At 53.1% G+C, this 17,404-nt stretch overlaps 1 protein-coding gene across 6 annotated transcripts in view; it reads right to left on the minus strand.

Moving 5' to 3' along the window:
- USP54 (ubiquitin specific peptidase 54) overlaps window positions 1–1,332 on the minus strand; it is a 137,360-nt gene extending 136,028 nt beyond the window's left edge. For 4 of the 6 annotated variants that reach the window (XM_073685782.1, XM_073685781.1, XM_073685783.1 and 1 more), the window contains exon 1: window positions 1,020–1,332. The gene's annotated coding sequence lies outside the window, so the exon portion shown is untranslated. The remainder of the gene's footprint in view (window positions 1–1,019) is intronic. The other 2 variants (XM_073685786.1, XM_073685785.1) reach the window with 1 other exon arrangement.
- Window positions 1,333–17,404: the final 16,072 nt, after the last annotated feature.

Below are 17,404 nucleotides of genomic sequence, written 5' to 3' on the forward strand. Positions count from 1 at the left end.
AATGGCGCAATTGAGGGTTTTTTCACCCCAATAGGATTTTTTTCCCTGTTTTCAGTACATTATATGCTGAAATGATTGGTCCTCATACGGCTAAGACAATGGAAAAATAATAAAAAGTGAAGGGGAGGATAAAAATGAAAGCTATCCGGCTCCGACATGGGGCATTGTACGAGGTTATGGGGCATTGTACGAGGCTATGGGGCATTGCCCGAGGCTATGGGGCATTGCCCATCTCTGTGCCAACACGCTATGGGGCATTGCTCATCTCTGTGCCAACACATGGTAAATATTGCTGACGAAATGGAAATATGGGGCGCACACTGATCAGGAACAGATGGCAGAGAGCACCCCGGATGCTGGAGTGGTCTTTACATCACCCAGCTTTCCTGCATTCCTGAATGGAAGCGATGCCTTGTGTTGCCGCAGCCGTACATGACAAATCCCATATGGTCGTGTAACCAGGTAGTCCTGGCAGGATAAGCCCAGTGACACCCGTCCTCACCGCAGTAATGGTGACCATGTCGGCTGTCACTCAGCTTTCCCAGATACAGATATCACAGCTGACATGGCTGAGGAAGGAGACCGAATTGTCATTTCCTACAGGATTACATTACAAAATCTTCCCTACAGTTATGTGCAGCTGCTGTAGTACTACTAGTCCCAGCATGCAGGAACGCTACAGGTTGCACATGGGCACAGCAGGGCCTTCAGGACTGGCAGAGCCCTTCTCCTCCATCAGTACATGCCCTGGTACAGCAGTGAGGCAGCCCTCCTCCTCTTCCTCCTCCTCCCAGCGCCGCCTAGTAACATGGCTATATATATGGCAGAAGTGACCAGCAGCATGGCAACTCGCTGGGCATCCCCGTGTCCGGCTGCAGACAGGACTGCGGCAGGGCAGGGGCGCAGGGCCCGGCGGGCAGTGCCAGTGCTGGCTCCGGGGCTCCGCTCTGCGGCCTGCAGTCCTTATATAAGAAGTTGTGTGTCACCTTCATGAGGGACGAGCACAGGCGGGAACTCACCGTCAGCGACCCCGAGCGGCTCCTCATCCCCCCATCCGGAGGGTGCAATCAGGGAGAGCTCCCGCTCTGCTCCGTCTGCTCCGTCCTTCCTCCTCCTCCCGGGCAGGTCTCCTTACAGAGATGACATCATCAGTTCTTCAGCCGTGCACCTGATTGTCAGGACGCGGCCCCTCCTCCCACACACAGGTCATTGTGCTTCTTAAAGGGGCTGCAGATCTGACGGGTGAGCGAGCGTCCTCTGTGCCGCAGCTCGACAGGGACAGTGAGGCTGAGAGTGCGGGGCAGACCAGCAGTTCTGCGGGAGGAGGGAGGGGGCGCTGCTGCTGCAGGCGGGAGGACGGGCTATGTCCCCTCACAGGACCTGCAGGAGGACGGGCTCTGTCCCCTCACACAGGACCTGCAGGAGGACGGGCTCTGTCCCCTCACACAGGACCTGCAGGAGGACGGGCTATGTCCCCTCACAGGACCTGCAGGAGGACGGGCTCTGTCCCCTCACACAGGACCTGCGGGAGGACGGGCTGTGTCCCCTCACACAGGACCTGCAGGAGGACGGGCTCTGTCCCCTCACACAGGACCTGCAGGAGGACGGGCTATGTCCCCTCACAGGACCTGCAGGAGGACGGGCTCTGTCCCCTCACACAGGACCTGCGGGAGGACGGGCTATGTCCCCTCACACAGGACCTGCAGGAGGACGGGCTCTGTCCCCTCACACAGGACCTGAGGAGGACGGGCTATGTCCCCTCACACAGGACCTGAGGAGGACGGGCTATGTCCCCTCACACAGGACCTGCAGGAGGACGGGCTATGTCCCCTCACACAGGACCTGCAGGAGGAGGGCTATGTCCCCACACAGGACCTGAGGAGGACGGGCTATGTCCCCTCACACAGGACCTGCAGGAGGAGGGCTCTGTCCCCTCACACAGGACCTGAGGAGGATGGGCTATGTCCCCTCACACAGGACCTGCAGGAGGAGGGCTATGTCCCCACACAGGACCTGAGGAGGACGAGCTATGTCCCTGACGCGCCCCTGGGCCTGAGTTGCGCAGCGTTGCGCACGCGGGAGCCTACCCGGAGCCGGATCTGATAGGGATAGTAGTCTCGTGGCGGTGACCCGGTCCGTGCCCAGGGAGTCAAGCTGAGTGGCAGAGTTTAGCAGAAGATGGTACGGTGTTCGACTACGCCACCCGTTGAATGCGGCTATGAGGCCGCCGCTGCAGGGCAGACCGCTGAGGCCGGTGGTACGATTGTGCAGCGTAGATGGTATAACCCCCAACGGGAGGGGTATGGCCTCAGGGCAGCCGACGTGTTTGAAGGGGGTAGCAGAATAGCATGCAGGTAGCAGGAACCACTCAGGGACGGTGCGGTGTAGTTCAGGGTCTTTACTGATGACAAAGGTAGACCCTCCCGGAGTACTGGCTAGCGATCGGGGCCTGGTCAGTCCGTGAGCAGATGGGATCTCCCCTGGCCAGGCGGAGTTGTAGGCCTCCCCAACTAATTGTACTCTTCTGGCTACCTTGCTAGAGGCGGGTAAAAGTAGCCCACGTCCCTGAGTGTACCGTGTGGTGCTCACCCGTATGGCCGGTGACTCGTGGCCTTCTGGTAGCTTCCGCTCCACGACGGCGGTGCTGGTCCCTTGCGTGTGACCGTGCCTTCGGGTTTCTTGGCCAGAGGACCTGAAATCCCCTGCCGGTCGGTTTCTGCTGCTGGGTAAGGATTAGTCCCCACAGCCTCGGACTCCGGGTCCGGTGAGAACTCTTCAATCAGGTCGAGCTCTACAGCTTCTAGCCCCTGACTCCTTTTAGCACTGCTCCCACTGAGCTCCTGATCTTTCTTTCCTATAGCTGCTCCTCTCCAGACCAGATTATTTCTCTGTCTGGGACTCCTCTTCTCCTCTTTTTTCCTAACCCTGCCTCAGCCCCAGTCTTATATATAGGGGAAGTTCTTCCCCTCCCAGGACTGGGCAGGAGGTGTGGCATGCATTGGATTCCTGGCCAGGAGACCTCCCACCTGCTCTCAGACGTAATATTGCTATTACTGTGGAAACCAGACCCCTGGGGTGCCACATTCCCCCCTAGTGAAATTTAGTACTCCGGGACTAAACATACTTTTGTAAATATAACAAGTTATAAACAGAAACAGTACAATAAAGAAAAACACATTAGGATGGTCACGGCGTGTCCGCAACCGGGTGCAGTTTTTGAAGAAAACAAGGGTGTCCATTCCACCAAAGAACAGGGAGCCGTAACCAGGTAGGGGTCTGTCCTGCCCCGAGTCTTTAACAGTCTTTAGTCCGTTCCTGGGTTACGCTCCAAACATATGTACAAAGGATTCCGGATAATCCATAAACGACACCTATAAAATAACTAGAAATGCACAATTATTCACAAGCAACAATAAACAGGTAAATACAAATAAAACAGTTTGAGCACTTTAAATCCTCCAACGTACGGGCAACTGGCCTCTAGTGACCCTAGTAGACCTACGGAGCTGACTGACTGGTCATGAGTTACAGGGTGTAGGGGCTGTCAAAGGTAAACTGGGCAGCTGTCTACGAGCTCTTTGGCTCACTAGGGGCACGGCAGGCTCACTATAAGCAGAGGGTTGATCCTCCTGGTCTGCTTGTGTGGGGTCTTCTGCCTCCTGGACCGGCTGCTCTTCCAGCTCTACCTGTTTCTCCGTAGGTACTTGAGATGCTGGTTGGAGGAAGGTGAGGACGGGTACCACAACAGCGCCATTGACTTGAGTCCAAGACCGAGGGAAGTCTCCGAGCACAGTACTGACCATATCTTCCCTTTCCTCTGCGGGTCGAGGGTCTTCCTGTTCTCCTTCAGGGTTCCGTAGCTGTTCGGGACACTTCAGGTGATCTCGGGATACAATGGCTGTGGTTTCTCCTCCATCCTTACTGATTGTGCAGACTTTCGGGTTCTCATGGCTTGAGGGCAGTACGGTGTACGGGTCCTTCTCCCACTGGTCGTCCAACTTGTGGAGCCGTCTCTTCCTCTTCAAGACCTGCTCTCCAGGTACCAGGGGAACAGCGGGAGCATACTGGTTGTAAGTCTTCTCCTGTCTTTCTCTAGCTTGACAGAGACTTCGCTCCACGCTCTCCTGTACTTTCCGGTACTGCTGCTGCCTCTCTGTGTCCCAGTCTGCTTCTGGTGAAGTGTCCTCGGGTGTCAGGACTCCCATATCCAGGTCAACAGGCAGCTTACCAGGTCTTGCTCTCATTAGGTAAGCCGAGGTACAGTTGGTAGAACCTACAGGGATGTGGTTGTATAGGTCCACCAGATCAGGCAGTTTCTCAGGCCACAGACTGCGTTCTTCCAGGGGCAATGTTTTCAAAAGGTCTATCACCACCTGGTTCATTTTCTCGCAGAGTCCATTGGTTTGTGGATGATAGGGTGTTGTTCTTATCTTCCGGCAGCCATACAGAGTGCAGAACTCCTGGAAGACCTCCGCTTCAAAGGCAGGTCCCTGGTCCGTCAGCACCTGCTCTGGGTATCCGTGTGGACGGCAGAAGTGCTGCTGGAAGGCTCTAGCTGCTGTTTGAGCCGTTAAGTCCTTGACGGGGACGACAACCAAGAACCGGGAGTAGTGATCCACGATGGTTAACGCATAGACGTAGCCACTTCTGCTGGGGGTCAGTTTTACATGATCCAAGGCTACCAGTTCCAACGGCTGCTTGGTGACGATGGACTGCAGGGGAGTCTTCTGGCTAGCACGGTCCTTCCTTCTTAGGTTGCATGGGCCACAGTCTCTGCACCACCTCTCGATGGTTCCTCTCATGCCCACCCAATGGAACCGCCCGCGCAGCAGGAACTCCAGCTTCTTCCATCCGAAGTGCCCAGCTCCGTTGTGGTATGCCTCCAGTACCATAGCCGCGTCTCTTCTTGGCACCACTACTTGCCAGATCAGTTCATGCGTCCGGGAGTTAACCATTCTGCGGCACAACTTCCCCTTGTAAAGGAACAGTCGACTCTTCTCAACCCACAGTTGCTTGGCCTCCTCCGGAGCGTCTGGGTCAAGGCGGGCATCTGGCTGAGTCGGCATCTCCTTCACCAGTCGGACGGTGGGGTCACTGTCTTGCGTTTCCGCCCAGTTGTAATGAGGTAAGGGGTTGAACGTAGCAGATTGCTTACCCCTTACACGGTGGGAATACTGGATAGTCCCATGACGGTGGAACGCGGGGAGTTCAACTTCTTCCAGTTCCTCTGGATCTTCCCCTACGTCCGGTAGGTTTGGCATTCTGGACAAGGCATCCGCGTTGGTATTGGAGCGTCCTGCCCGGTATTTGATCGTGAACTCATAGTTGGACAGGCGGGCCATCCATCTCTGCTCCAGGGCACCGAGTCTTGCAGTGTCCAGATGTGTCAACGGGTTGTTATCCGTGTACACGGTGAACCGGGAAGAGGCAACGTAGTGCCTAAAGCGTTCGGTGACTGCCCACACCACTGCCAGGAACTCTAGCTTGAATGAGCTGTAATTCTCAGGGTTTCTTTCGGTGGGTCGCAGTTTTCTGCTGGCGTAAGCAATTACCCGTTCTTTCCCCTGCTGGATCTGGGACAGTACGGCTCCTAGCCCGATGTTACTTGCGTCGGTGTAGAGGATAAAGGGCTGGCTGTAATCAGGGTACGCCAGGATTTCATCCCCCGTGAGGGCCATCTTCAGCTGGCGGAAGGACTCTTCTTCCAGCTTCTCCCATTTGAAGGGTGGCTTCTGGTTCTTGGCCTTCCTGGACTGGCCTATCAGGAGGTCCTGCATAGGAGCTGCCTTTTTGGTGAAACCGGGAATGAATCTTCGGTAGTAGCCTACCAACCCGAGGAACTGCCGCACTTCCTTTACGCTGGAGGGGCTTGACCATTCCTTAATTGCGGTGATCTTATCAGGGTCGGGAGCCACTCCGTCAGCACTCACCACGTGTCCCAGGTACTGCACCTTTGGTTTCAGGAGGTGACACTTGGAGGGTTTCACCTTTAGGCCGTAGTTTGCCAGGGCTTCGAACACTTCTGCCAGGTGTTTCAGGTGGTCCTCGTAGGTCTTGGAGTAGATGATGACATCGTCCAGGTATAACAGGACCGTCTCGAAGTTTCGGTGTCCCAGACAGCATTCCATCAATCGTTGGAAGGTTCCTGGTGCGTTGCAGAGTCCGAACGGCATGCAGGTAAACTCGCTAAGTCCCATCGGGGTGGTGAATGCGGTCTTCTCCCGGTCCGCCTCTGCTACAGGAACCTGCCAGTACCCGCTAGTGAGATCCAAAGTGGAGAAGAAGTTAGCAGATTTTAAAGCAGCCAAAGACTCCTCTATCCTTGGTAAGGGGTACGCATCTTTGTGTGTGATACGGTTGATTTTCCGGTAATCTACACACATTCTCATGGTGTTGTCCTTCTTTTTAACCAAGACTAGTGGAGCTGCCCAGGGGCTACAGCTATCCCTGATTACTCCAGCCTCCTTCATGTCTCTAAGCATCCCCTTGGCGTGTTGGTAGTGTGCAGGGGGTACGGGTCGGTATCTCTCCTTTATGGGAGGATGGTCTCCCGTGGGGATGTGGTGTTCTACCCCCTTTACTCGTCCGAAGTCTAACGGGTGTTTACTAAACACTCTCTCGTACTCTTGAACCACCCGATAGACTCCCTGTTTCTGGTGTGAGGGAGTGGAGTCAGTTCCCAAATGTAGTTGCTGACACCAGTCCTCCATTGGTTTCTTAGAGCCGTTACCTTCCTCTGGGTGAGATGGAGGCAAGGGTTCCACTGACTGTACAGAATTTTGGTCGATGGTATACAATTTGGCTAGCGTGGCATACCGGGGCAGGTATACTTCCCTCTTCCCGATATTTATTATGCGAACGGGCACCCTCCCATGGCGTACATCAACCACCCCCCGTGCCGTCAAAATGGTGGGCGTACTGTCTGAGTAGACTGGTTCTACCATTGCCTGGTAATCTCTACCTCTCAGACCAATAGCTGCCCGGCACCAAATCATCATTTCACTTTTCGGGGGCATGGCAATAGGGAAAGGGTCACACATTCTTACGCTTCCTATCTCACCACCGGAGAGTTCCACCTGTTGCCGCCGCATCAGTGCCCGGATCTCTTTTTGGAGCACTCGCTGCTGGCCGGAGCTGGCGTTCTTGGCAACCTGCTGTAAAATGAAAATCACCTCTGCAAGACAATTTTCAATCACATTAGTTCCTAGAGTTATCTTTGGGTGACTCTCGCGCTTGTCAATGTCTACAATGATCAGTCCCTGTGCTGCCAGTTCGACTCTACCGATTTTAATGGTCATCTCTTTAAATCCGATCTGTGGCACGGGCTGACCATTGCTGGCAATGATACTCAAGTCGTCGTCAGGGTAGCGGGTTATATCCGAGTCATTCCAATACTGCTTGAAGAGCACGTACGGGATGGTGGTGACCTGTGACCCGGTGTCAAGTTGGGCACTCATAGGAATGCCATCCAGTACCACAGGCAAGACTGGACGTCCTCCCACGTATTTGTCACGCCAGTTCGATGGGCCTGGTGATCTTATTCCTAGGGGTTGGCCCTCTACCCCAGGTTGTGCCAGTTTAAAGGACAGTACCTTGCCATATGTCCGGGTTGATTGCAGCGGCGGCAGATGGGTTGTCCGTCCTCGTTGTATCGGTCGCTGGGTCTTCCTCTGGCCGGTGGGGTCCTCCTTGGTCGACGCCACGGGATGTCCTCCGGTCCGGATGCCAGCTGGATCTTCCCTGGAGCAGAAACCTGTAAAGACTGCACAGTTCGGGTTAGCGCAGCAACGCTTTTAGCTAGCTCTTGGACCTGATGGTGCAGGTCTGGAGCCGGGTCATTGTTCAAAGCCTGCGCGTCAGCTCCCACAGGCCCTGCCAACAAGGGCGCCGCCTCCTGGTGGTAAGCGGTAGTAGGGCGCCTGTGGGTCACCACGCCACCCGGTGCCGGTTCTCGAAGCACCCGGATGGCTCTGTCCTTGAACTGTGCAAAGTCCAGATGAGGATCCTGTAAGGCCATTGCCCGCAACTGGGTTCGGTGGGCACTGCAATATAGTCCCTCTATAAATTGTTCGGTCAACAGCCTGTCCTCGTTTCCCACGCCGTCAGGGTCGGTCTGCTTAATGGCTCTCAGGGCCTCTTGTAGGTTTAGTGCATAGTCCCTTATATTCTCATGTGCTCGCTGTTTGCACCCGTAGAATCTAAGCTTAATCTCGGCTGAGGTGCGGGTATCAAAGGTGTCCTTCAGCCGGGTTAATATCCCTGCGACAGTCCTCCCCCCAGGTGGCCAGGACTTTACCTCCCTTTGGGCTGCCCCGGTTAGTTGGGCCACCAGTATGCTCACTTTTTGCTCTTCTGTGAGGGGGTACACCTGGAAGAGGCTATCCAGCTTTTCTCTAAAGTCATTCAGGGTATGTGACTCCCCTGAGTACTGGGGTAGCCAGGCTGCCCCCGGGATATAGGGCATGGTGAAAGGCATGACCGCAGCAGCGGCGGCGCTGGCGGTGGCTGTGGCAGTGAAGCTCTCCTCCGTATCCGACATCCTCCTCCCCCCTAGTGGACCGTGGCCTACCTTGCGATGATCCTCTTCCGTAGGCCGCGGTTCCACAGTGGATCGTCAGGGTTGAGGACCTTCCGTCGCGCTCCTGTGACGTCGGCGTCTGCTGGGCTCCTTCCAGGACCTTACGCAACGTCCTGACGTGAGGCGGGGCTTCAGTTCTCGCGCGCTTTCAGAGTCCACGCCCCTCTTCTTCCCGCGCGGCGTCTTCAAGATGGCGTCCAACGGCGGGAAAACTCCACGGATGGCGGGAAGAAGGCAGAAGATGGCGCCGGATGGCGGGAAAACTTCACGGATGGCGGGAAGAAGGCAGAAGATGGCGCCGGATGGCGGGAATCTTCACCACAGGTAAGTTTAACAGTCTTCTTTCAGGCACGCAGTACCCGGTGGTTGCGGGCACGGAATCCTGCCGACTGCGCCAAAGTTGACGCGCCCCTGGGCCTGAGTCGCGCAGCGTTGCGCACGCGGGAGCCTACCCGGAGCCGGATCTGATAGGGATAGTAGTCTCGTGGCGGTGACCCGGTCCGTGCCCAGGGAGTCAAGCTGAGTGGCAGAGTTTAGCAGAAGATGGTACGGTGTTCGACTACGCCACCCGTTGAATGCGGCTATGAGGCCGCCGCTGCAGGGGAGGCCGGTGGTACGATTGTGCAGCGTAGATGGTATAACCCCCAACGGGAGGGGTATGGCCTCAGGGCAGCCGACGTGTTTGAAGGGGGTAGCAGAATAGCATGCAGGTAGCAGGAACCACTCAGGGACGGTGCGGTGTAGTTCAGGGTCTTTACTGATGACAAAGGTAGACCCTCCCGGAGTACTGGCTAGCGATCGGGGCCTGGTCAGTCCGTGAGCAGATGGGATCTCCCCTGGCCAGGCGGAGTTGTAGGCCTCCCCAACTAATTGTACTCTTCTGGCTACCTTGCTAGAGGCGGGTAAAAGTAGCCCACGTCCCTGAGTGTACCGTGTGGTGCTCACCCGTATGGCCGGTGACTCGGGGCCTTCTGGTAGCTTCCGCTCCACGACGGCGGTGCTGGTCCCTTGCGTGTGACCGTGCCTTCGGGTTTCTTGGCCAGAGGACTAGAAATCCCCTGCCGGTCGGTTTCTGCTGCTGGGTAAGGATTAGTCCCCACAGCCTCGGACTCCGGGTCCGGTGAGAACTCTTCAATCAGGGCGAGCTCTACAGCTTCCAGCCCCTGACTCCTTTTAGCACTGCTCCCACTGAGCTCCTGATCTTTCTTTCCTATAGCTGCTCCTCTCCAGACCAGATTATGTCTCTGTCTGGGACTCCTCTTCTCCTCTTTTTTCCTAACCCTGCCTCAGCCCCAGTCTTATATATAGGGGAAGTTCTTCCCCTCCCAGGACTGGGCAGGAGGTGTGGCATGCATAGGATTCCTGGCCAGGAGACCTCCCACCTGCTCTCAGACGTAATATTGCTATTACTGTGGAAACCAGACCCCTGGGGTGCCACATCCCCTCACACAGGACCTGCAGGAGGAGGGCTCTGTCCCCTCACACAGGACCTGAGGAGGACGGGCTATGTCCCCTCACACAGGACCTGCAGGAGGAGGGCTATGTCCCCTCACACAGGACCTGAGGAGGACGGGCTATGTCCCCTCACACAGGACCTGCAGGAGGAGGGCTATGTCCCCCTCACACAGGACCTGAGGAGGACGGGCTATGTCCCCTCACACAGGACCTGAGGAGGACGGGCTATGTCTCCTCACACAGGACCTGGAGGAGGACGGGCTATGTCCCCTCACACAGGACCTGCAGGAGGAGGTCTATGTCCCCCTCACACAGGACCTGCGGGAGGACGGGCTCTGTCCCCTCACACAGGACCTGCGGGAGGACGGGCTCTGTCCCCTCACACAGGACCTGCAGGAGGAGGGCTATGTCCCCACACAGGACCTGCAGGAGGAGGGCTATGTCCCCACACAGTACCTGCAGGAGGATAGGCTATGTCCCCTCACACAGGACCTGCAGGAGGAGGGCTCTGTCCCCACACAGGACCTGCAGGAGGACGGGCTCTGTCCCCACACAGGACCTGCAGGAGGATAGGCTCTGTCCTCTCACACAGGACCTGCAGGAGAAGGGCTAAGTCCCCTCACCCAGGACCTGCGGGAGGACGGGCTGTGTCCCCTCACTAAGGACCTGCGGGAGGACGGGCTGTGTCCCTTCACACAGGGCCTGCAGGAGGAGGGCTATGTCCCCACACAGGACCTGCAGGAGGACGGCTCTGTCCCCTCACACAGGACCTGAGGAGGACGGGCTATGTCCCCACACAGGACCTGCAGGAGGAGGGCTATGTCCCCTCACACAGGACCTGCAGGAGGAGGGCTATGTCCCCACAAAGGACCTGCAGGAGGATAGGCTCTGTCCTCTCACACAGGACCTGCAGTAGGAGGGCTATGTCCCCACACAGGACCTGCAGGAGAAGGGCTGTGTCCCCTCACACAAGACCTGCAGGAGGACGGCCTCTGTCCCCTCACACAGGACCTGCAGGAGGACGGCCTCTGTCCCCTCACACAGGACCTGCAGGAGGACGACCTCTGTCCCCTCACACAAGACCTGCAGGAGGACGGCCTCTGTCCCCTCACACAGGACCTGCAGGAGGACGGCCTCTGTCCCCTCACACAGGACCTGCAGGAGGATGGGCTATGTCCCCACACAGGACCTGCAGGAGGACGGCCTCTGTCCCCTCACACAGGACCTGCAGAAGGAGGGCTATGTCCCCTCACACAGGACCTGCGGGAGGAGGACTATGTCCCCTCACACAGGACCTGCGGGAGGACGGGCTGTGTCCCCTCACACAGGACCTGCAGGAGGACGGGCTCTATTCCCTCACACGGGACCTGCAGGAGGATGGGCTATGTCCCCACACGGTACCTGCAGGAGGAGGGCTCTGTCCCCTCACACAGGACCTGCAGGAGGATAGGCTATGTCCCCTCACACAGGACCTGCAGGAGGATAGGTTTTGTCCCCTCACACTTGATCTGCAGGAGGACATGCTATGTCCCCACACAGGACTCGCAGGAGGATGGGCTATGTCCCCTCACAGGACCTGCAGGAGGATGGGCTATGTCCCCACACAGGACCTGCAGAAGGAGGGCTTTGTCCCCCTCACACAGGACCTGCAGGAGGATAGGCTATGTCCCCTCACACAGGACCTGCAGGAGCATGGGCTATGTCCCCTCACACTTGACCTGCAGGAGGACGGCCTATGTCCCCACACAGGACCTGCAGGAGGAGGGCTCTGTCCCCTCACACCGGACCTTCAGGAGGATAGGCTATGTCCCCTCACACAGGACCTGCAGGAGGAGGGCTATGTCCCCACAAAGGACCTGCAGGAGGATAGGCTCTGTCCTCTCACACAGGACCTGCAGTAGGAGGGCTATGTCCCCACACAGGACCTGCAGGAGAAGGGCTGTGTCCCCTCACACAAGACCTGCAGGAGGACGGCCTCTGTCCCCTCACACAGGACCTGCAGGAGGACGGCCTCTGTCCCCTCACACAGGACCTGCAGGAGGACGACCTCTGTCCCCTCACACAAGACCTGCAGGAGGACGGCCTCTGTCCCCTCACACAGGACCTGCAGGAGGACGGCCTCTGTCCCCTCACACAGGACCTGCAGGAGGATGGGCTATGTCCCCACACAGGACCTGCAGGAGGACGGCCTCTGTCCCCTCATACAGGACCTGCAGAAGGAGGGCTATGTCCCCTCACACAGGACCTGCGGGAGGAGGACTATGTCCCCTCACACAGGACCTGCGGGAGGACGGGCTGTGTCCCCTCACACAGGACCTGCAGGAGGACGGGCTCTATTCCCTCACACGGGACCTGCAGGAGGATGGGCTATGTCCCCACACAGTACCTGCAGGAGGATGGGCTATGTCCCCACACGGTACCTGCAGGAGGAGGGCTCTGTCCCCTCACACAGGACCTGCAGGAGGATAGGCTATGTCCCCTCACACAGGACCTGCAGGAGGATAGGTTTTGTCCCCTCACACTTGATCTGCAGGAGGACATGCTATGTCCCCACACAGGACTCGCAGGAGGATGGGCTATGTCCCCTCACAGGACCTGCAGGAGGATGGGCTATGTCCCCACACAGGACCTGCAGAAGGAGGGCTTTGTCCCCCTCACACAGGACCTGCAGGAGGATAGGCTATGTCCCCTCACACAGGACCTGCAGGAGCATGGGCTATGTCCCCTCACACTTGACCTGCAGGAGGACGGCCTATGTCCCCACACAGGACCTGCAGGAGGAGGGCTCTGTCCCCTCACACCGGACCTTCAGGAGGATAGGCTATGTCCCCTCACACAGGACCTGCAGGAGGTGATAACTCGTTTATTGTTGGGGTCCGACAGCTGGGACCTGCTCTGATCAGAAGAAAGGGCAATATTTATCCCCCATCTGCCACTCAATACCCTATGGTGCTGAGAAGAGTTTTGCTTGGCTTTTTTCTGCAACACTATAGAGAATGAATTTAGCAGTAGTCAGGCATCCGACCTACCGCCCCATTCTAACAAAGAAAAGTGCCCTATTGAGGATAAAATGTCCTTCATCGGCTGAGTGGTGCCAGCTGTCGGACTTCTACCAATCCTACATTATCACCGATCCTGTGGGTAGATGATAAAGGTTTTGTCCGGTGAAAACAAGTTAATTATTAATAAATAACTTTTACTTATCGTCAAACATAGGAACATGCAGCACATATGGTTGGCACATACACATTTGTGACTGTGACCAATGTATGTAGACCCCCCTCTCCATACTATTGTAACAGGTGTATAAAGCCCAACACACAGCAATGCAATCTCCACCAGTAACAGTATGGGTCGTACTGAAGAACTTCATGACTTCAAACATCGCACTTTCATAGGATGCCACCTTTGACATTGTCATTTCTACCTTTCATTACATACTACTGAGTTCCAAACTGCATCTGGAAGTGTCATCAGCCCAAGAATTCTGTTAGGAGCTGCCCACAAGACTAAGATCATCAGGCGCAATGCCAAGCATCCATTTGGAGTGATGTAATGTAATAGATGCTGGCATTAGCTCTGGAGCAAAAGAAATGTGTTCCTCCCAGACACTGGTAATATGTGGCCTGCAAAGGAATTAAAATCGTTCAAACCCCTTTTTTAGCAAAACTTACAAACTTTCTGTTGTTTGCAATAAACCAAGCAAACAAAAACTATATAAGTCAACACAAATAATATAACAAGTGATTTCTCCAAATTCAACACAAAATGCCACTTTTGCTATCTCCTGCAGTCTCCAAATTATTCAGACACTTCATAAGTGTTTTTAGCATTTTGTAGAGCTGCCCCTTTGGCTGTTATGACCTGCAGCAAAAGTAATACATAGTTAGACATTACCTTCTGTCAGTGTCCCTGAGGAATCTTAACGTATTCCTCTTCAACAGCCTTCAGTTCACCAATATTCTTGGGTTTGCAAGTAGCAATCGCCATCAATAAATAACATCAATAATTGTTGCGTTGAAAGGTCCAATAATGCCAATCTTCAGCTTCCTCACAGAAGGCATAATGTTTTCTCATAGGATTTCTGGATACTTCATTGAATCCATTTTGTCCTTCACATGCTGTAGGTTACCAGTGCCAAAAGAAGCAAACTAGCATCAGAGCATCACCAAGTCACAGTAATGGTTAACTATTGGGATCACCGAGCCACCATCATGCTTCACTGTAGGCATTGTGTTCTTTTCAGCGTATACTTCATTCTACCTCCTCCAAACATACTACTGATACATAGACCTGAAAATTTACAGTTTTGTTTCATCACAACACAGAAAAGAATCTAAAAAATTATGTGGCTTATTAATATTTTTTAGAATAGAATGGGAGCTGACTTTTCTTGTGCTTTTGGGTCCTTTGAGCTGCACATCATGCAATTCGGGTATCAAGACTTTCAGCATTTAGTATGCACCTTATTATGCAAACTGACACCTCAGTGTTTCTTGCCTCCAAATCGTGCTTGGTCTTTTGCAGTCCCTCAATTGATTTTATCACCTGCCTCCTCATGAATCTGGTGACACCCAGTGATGCCTTCCTCTTTCTGCCACATTCAGGTAGTGTAACCAGTGCTCCTTTAACTTAGAACTTGCAAGCTCTGCTTCCAAGTGTAGGAACATTCCATGCCTTTGCTATCTTTTTCTATCCTTTTCCATGTTTGTGTACAGTTATCTGAACATTTTGGACAGCACTCTTGACTTACCCTATTTGTTTACATGCAATCAAATGTCACTGTCTATAAACCCCCTAGCCACTCCTAATGCAATTAATGAAGCTTTGATTAGTTGCATCAGAGGTGCTTAAGACAGCACATGGTTTGCCATCTGTATGCTCCTAGACCTCAGGCTTCCATTTTTCATGTATGTGCTCTGTAGAACATGTACTCATTAGAGTCTGTGGTTCTGCCATTGCAATGGATAGAAGAAGCTTTTCAATTACTATTCCATTATTATTTATTATCACTGATGAAGCACTGATGGTATTGAAATTGTTTCCGTTTGATTGGCTCATTAAAAGCAGATATTTTGCTAGTAAACTTAATTTCCAATAGAGTTTGAATATTTTTTATTATAACTGTAGGTCCTCAAGATGGAAGCCTTCCATATATTTGACCTTGAGGCTAAATACAAAGCCTTTGACCCTCATGTGGCTGTCACTGCACTTCTATGAAGCCAAGGCTGTAACGATCGCTGTCGCACAGGGTGCTACCGGGCCCATGCAGGAGGGGAACCTGCCTATGCCAATTTTACCTGGATGTGCCTCCTCATACACACATTCAGGTTAAATGTATTCTGTCACAGAGACTCATCAGCCCACTGCACTGCAATACATGCTACCAGCCAATCAGAAGCCGGCAGCTGACATCGGCTTGCCGGTGACGTGCGGCGCATAGCAGTGACGTCATGTGCTGCCCGTGCTGGCAAACCGAAGTCAGCTGCCAGCTCCGGCTAAAGAAGAGGATGCGGCGGAGGAAGGTAAGAATAATTTTGTTTCTTTTTAAAATGTGCTGGAGAAGAACGGAAGGGGCCCAGGATGGGAGACAATATACCAGAAAAGGAACAATATACCAGAATGGGAATATTATATAAGAATGAGGACATTATACCAGGGTGGGAACATTATACCAGAATGGGTGACATTATTGCAGGATGGTGAACATTTTACCAGAATGGGGGCATTGTACCATGATGGGGCATTGTTCCAGGATGGGGACATTGTACCAGAATGGGTGACATTATTGCAGGATGGTGGACATTTTACCAAAAGTGGAGAAATTATACCAGGATGGGAGAAAATGTTTTAGCATGGAGCCCAGGATGGGGACAATATTACTGGAAGGGGCTCAGAATAGGGGAGATTATTACATGAAGGAGCAGGGACAGGAGATATTATAACATGGGAGAGCAAATATATATGTCTGTATAGGGTCTAAAATGCTACGACGACCATTACATCTGACCAACAGATGGACTTATCGGACTCCAGTTACTCGACTGTGTGAATCCCTTTTTTGTATTTTGCTCTGTTGGCAATATTTCTAAGCAAGAAAACTTTCAAAATATGCCATGTTATTAAGCTAGTCACAATTTTCTTCATAGACACATGAAGATGCAATTTGGACCCATAGAATGCTATGGGTGCTGTGTGTGTGCCTGTGTGTTTATTTTGCCATAGCTGGGAACTAAATGTATATAAATACAGGTGCACCTCACTAAATTAGAATATCATCAAAAAGTTAATTTATTTCAGTTCTTCAATACAAAAAGTGAAGCTCATATATTATATAGAGTCATTACACACAGAGTGATCTATTTCAAGTGTTTATTTCTGCTAATGTTGATGATTATGGCTTACAGCCAATGAAAGCACAAAAGTCATTATCTCAGTAAATTAGAATACTTTATAACAACAGCTTGAAAAATGTTTTTAAAATCCGAAATGTTGGCCTACTGAAATGTATGTTCAGTAAATGCACTCAATACTTGGTCGGGGCTCCTTTTGCATCAATTACTACATCAATGCGGCGTGGCATGGAGGCGATCAGCCTGTGGCACTGCTGAGGTGTTATGGAAGCCCAGGTTGCTTTGATAGCAGCCTTCAGCTCGTCTGCATTGTGGGGTCTGGTGTCTCTCATCTTCCTCTTGACAATACCCCATATATTCTCTATGGGGTTAAGGTCAGGCGAGTTTGCTGGAAAATCAAGCACAGTGATACTGTTGTGTTTAAACCAGGTATTGGTACTTTTGGCAGTGTGGACCGGTGCCAAGTCATGCTGGAGAATGACATTTCCATCTCCAAAAAGCTTGTCGGCAGAGGGAAGCATGAAGTGCTCTAAAATTTCCTGACAGACGGCTGCACTGACTTTGGTCTTGATAAAACACAGTGGACCTACACCAGCAGATGACATTGCTCCCCAAACCATCACTGATTGTGGAAACTTCAGACCTCAAGCAGCTTGGATTGTGGCCTCTCCACTCTTCCTCCAGACTCTGGGACCTTGATTTCCAAATGAAAATTGGAACTCTGGGACATTGTGGAGTTTGTCAATGACTGCCTTCTGGACATCTGTCAAGTCAGCAGTCTTCCCCATGATTGTGGAGCCTACTGAAACAGACTAAGGGACCTTTTTAAATGCGTAGAAAACCTTTGCAGGTGTTTTTTGTTAATTATTCTAATTTACTGAGATAATGACTTTTGTGTTTTCATTGGCTGTAAGCCAAGATCATCAAAATTAACAGAAGTAAACACTTGACATAGATCACTCTGTAATGACTCTATATAAAATATGAGTTTCACTTTTTTTATTGAAAAACTGAAATA

The sequence above is a fragment of the Phyllobates terribilis genome, unplaced genomic scaffold, assembly GCF_046119375.1.
Source record: "Phyllobates terribilis strain yellow unplaced genomic scaffold, ASM4611937v1 Scaffold_5__5_contigs__length_657084704, whole genome shotgun sequence".
NCBI classification, from domain to species: Eukaryota; Metazoa; Chordata; class Amphibia; order Anura; family Dendrobatidae; genus Phyllobates; species Phyllobates terribilis.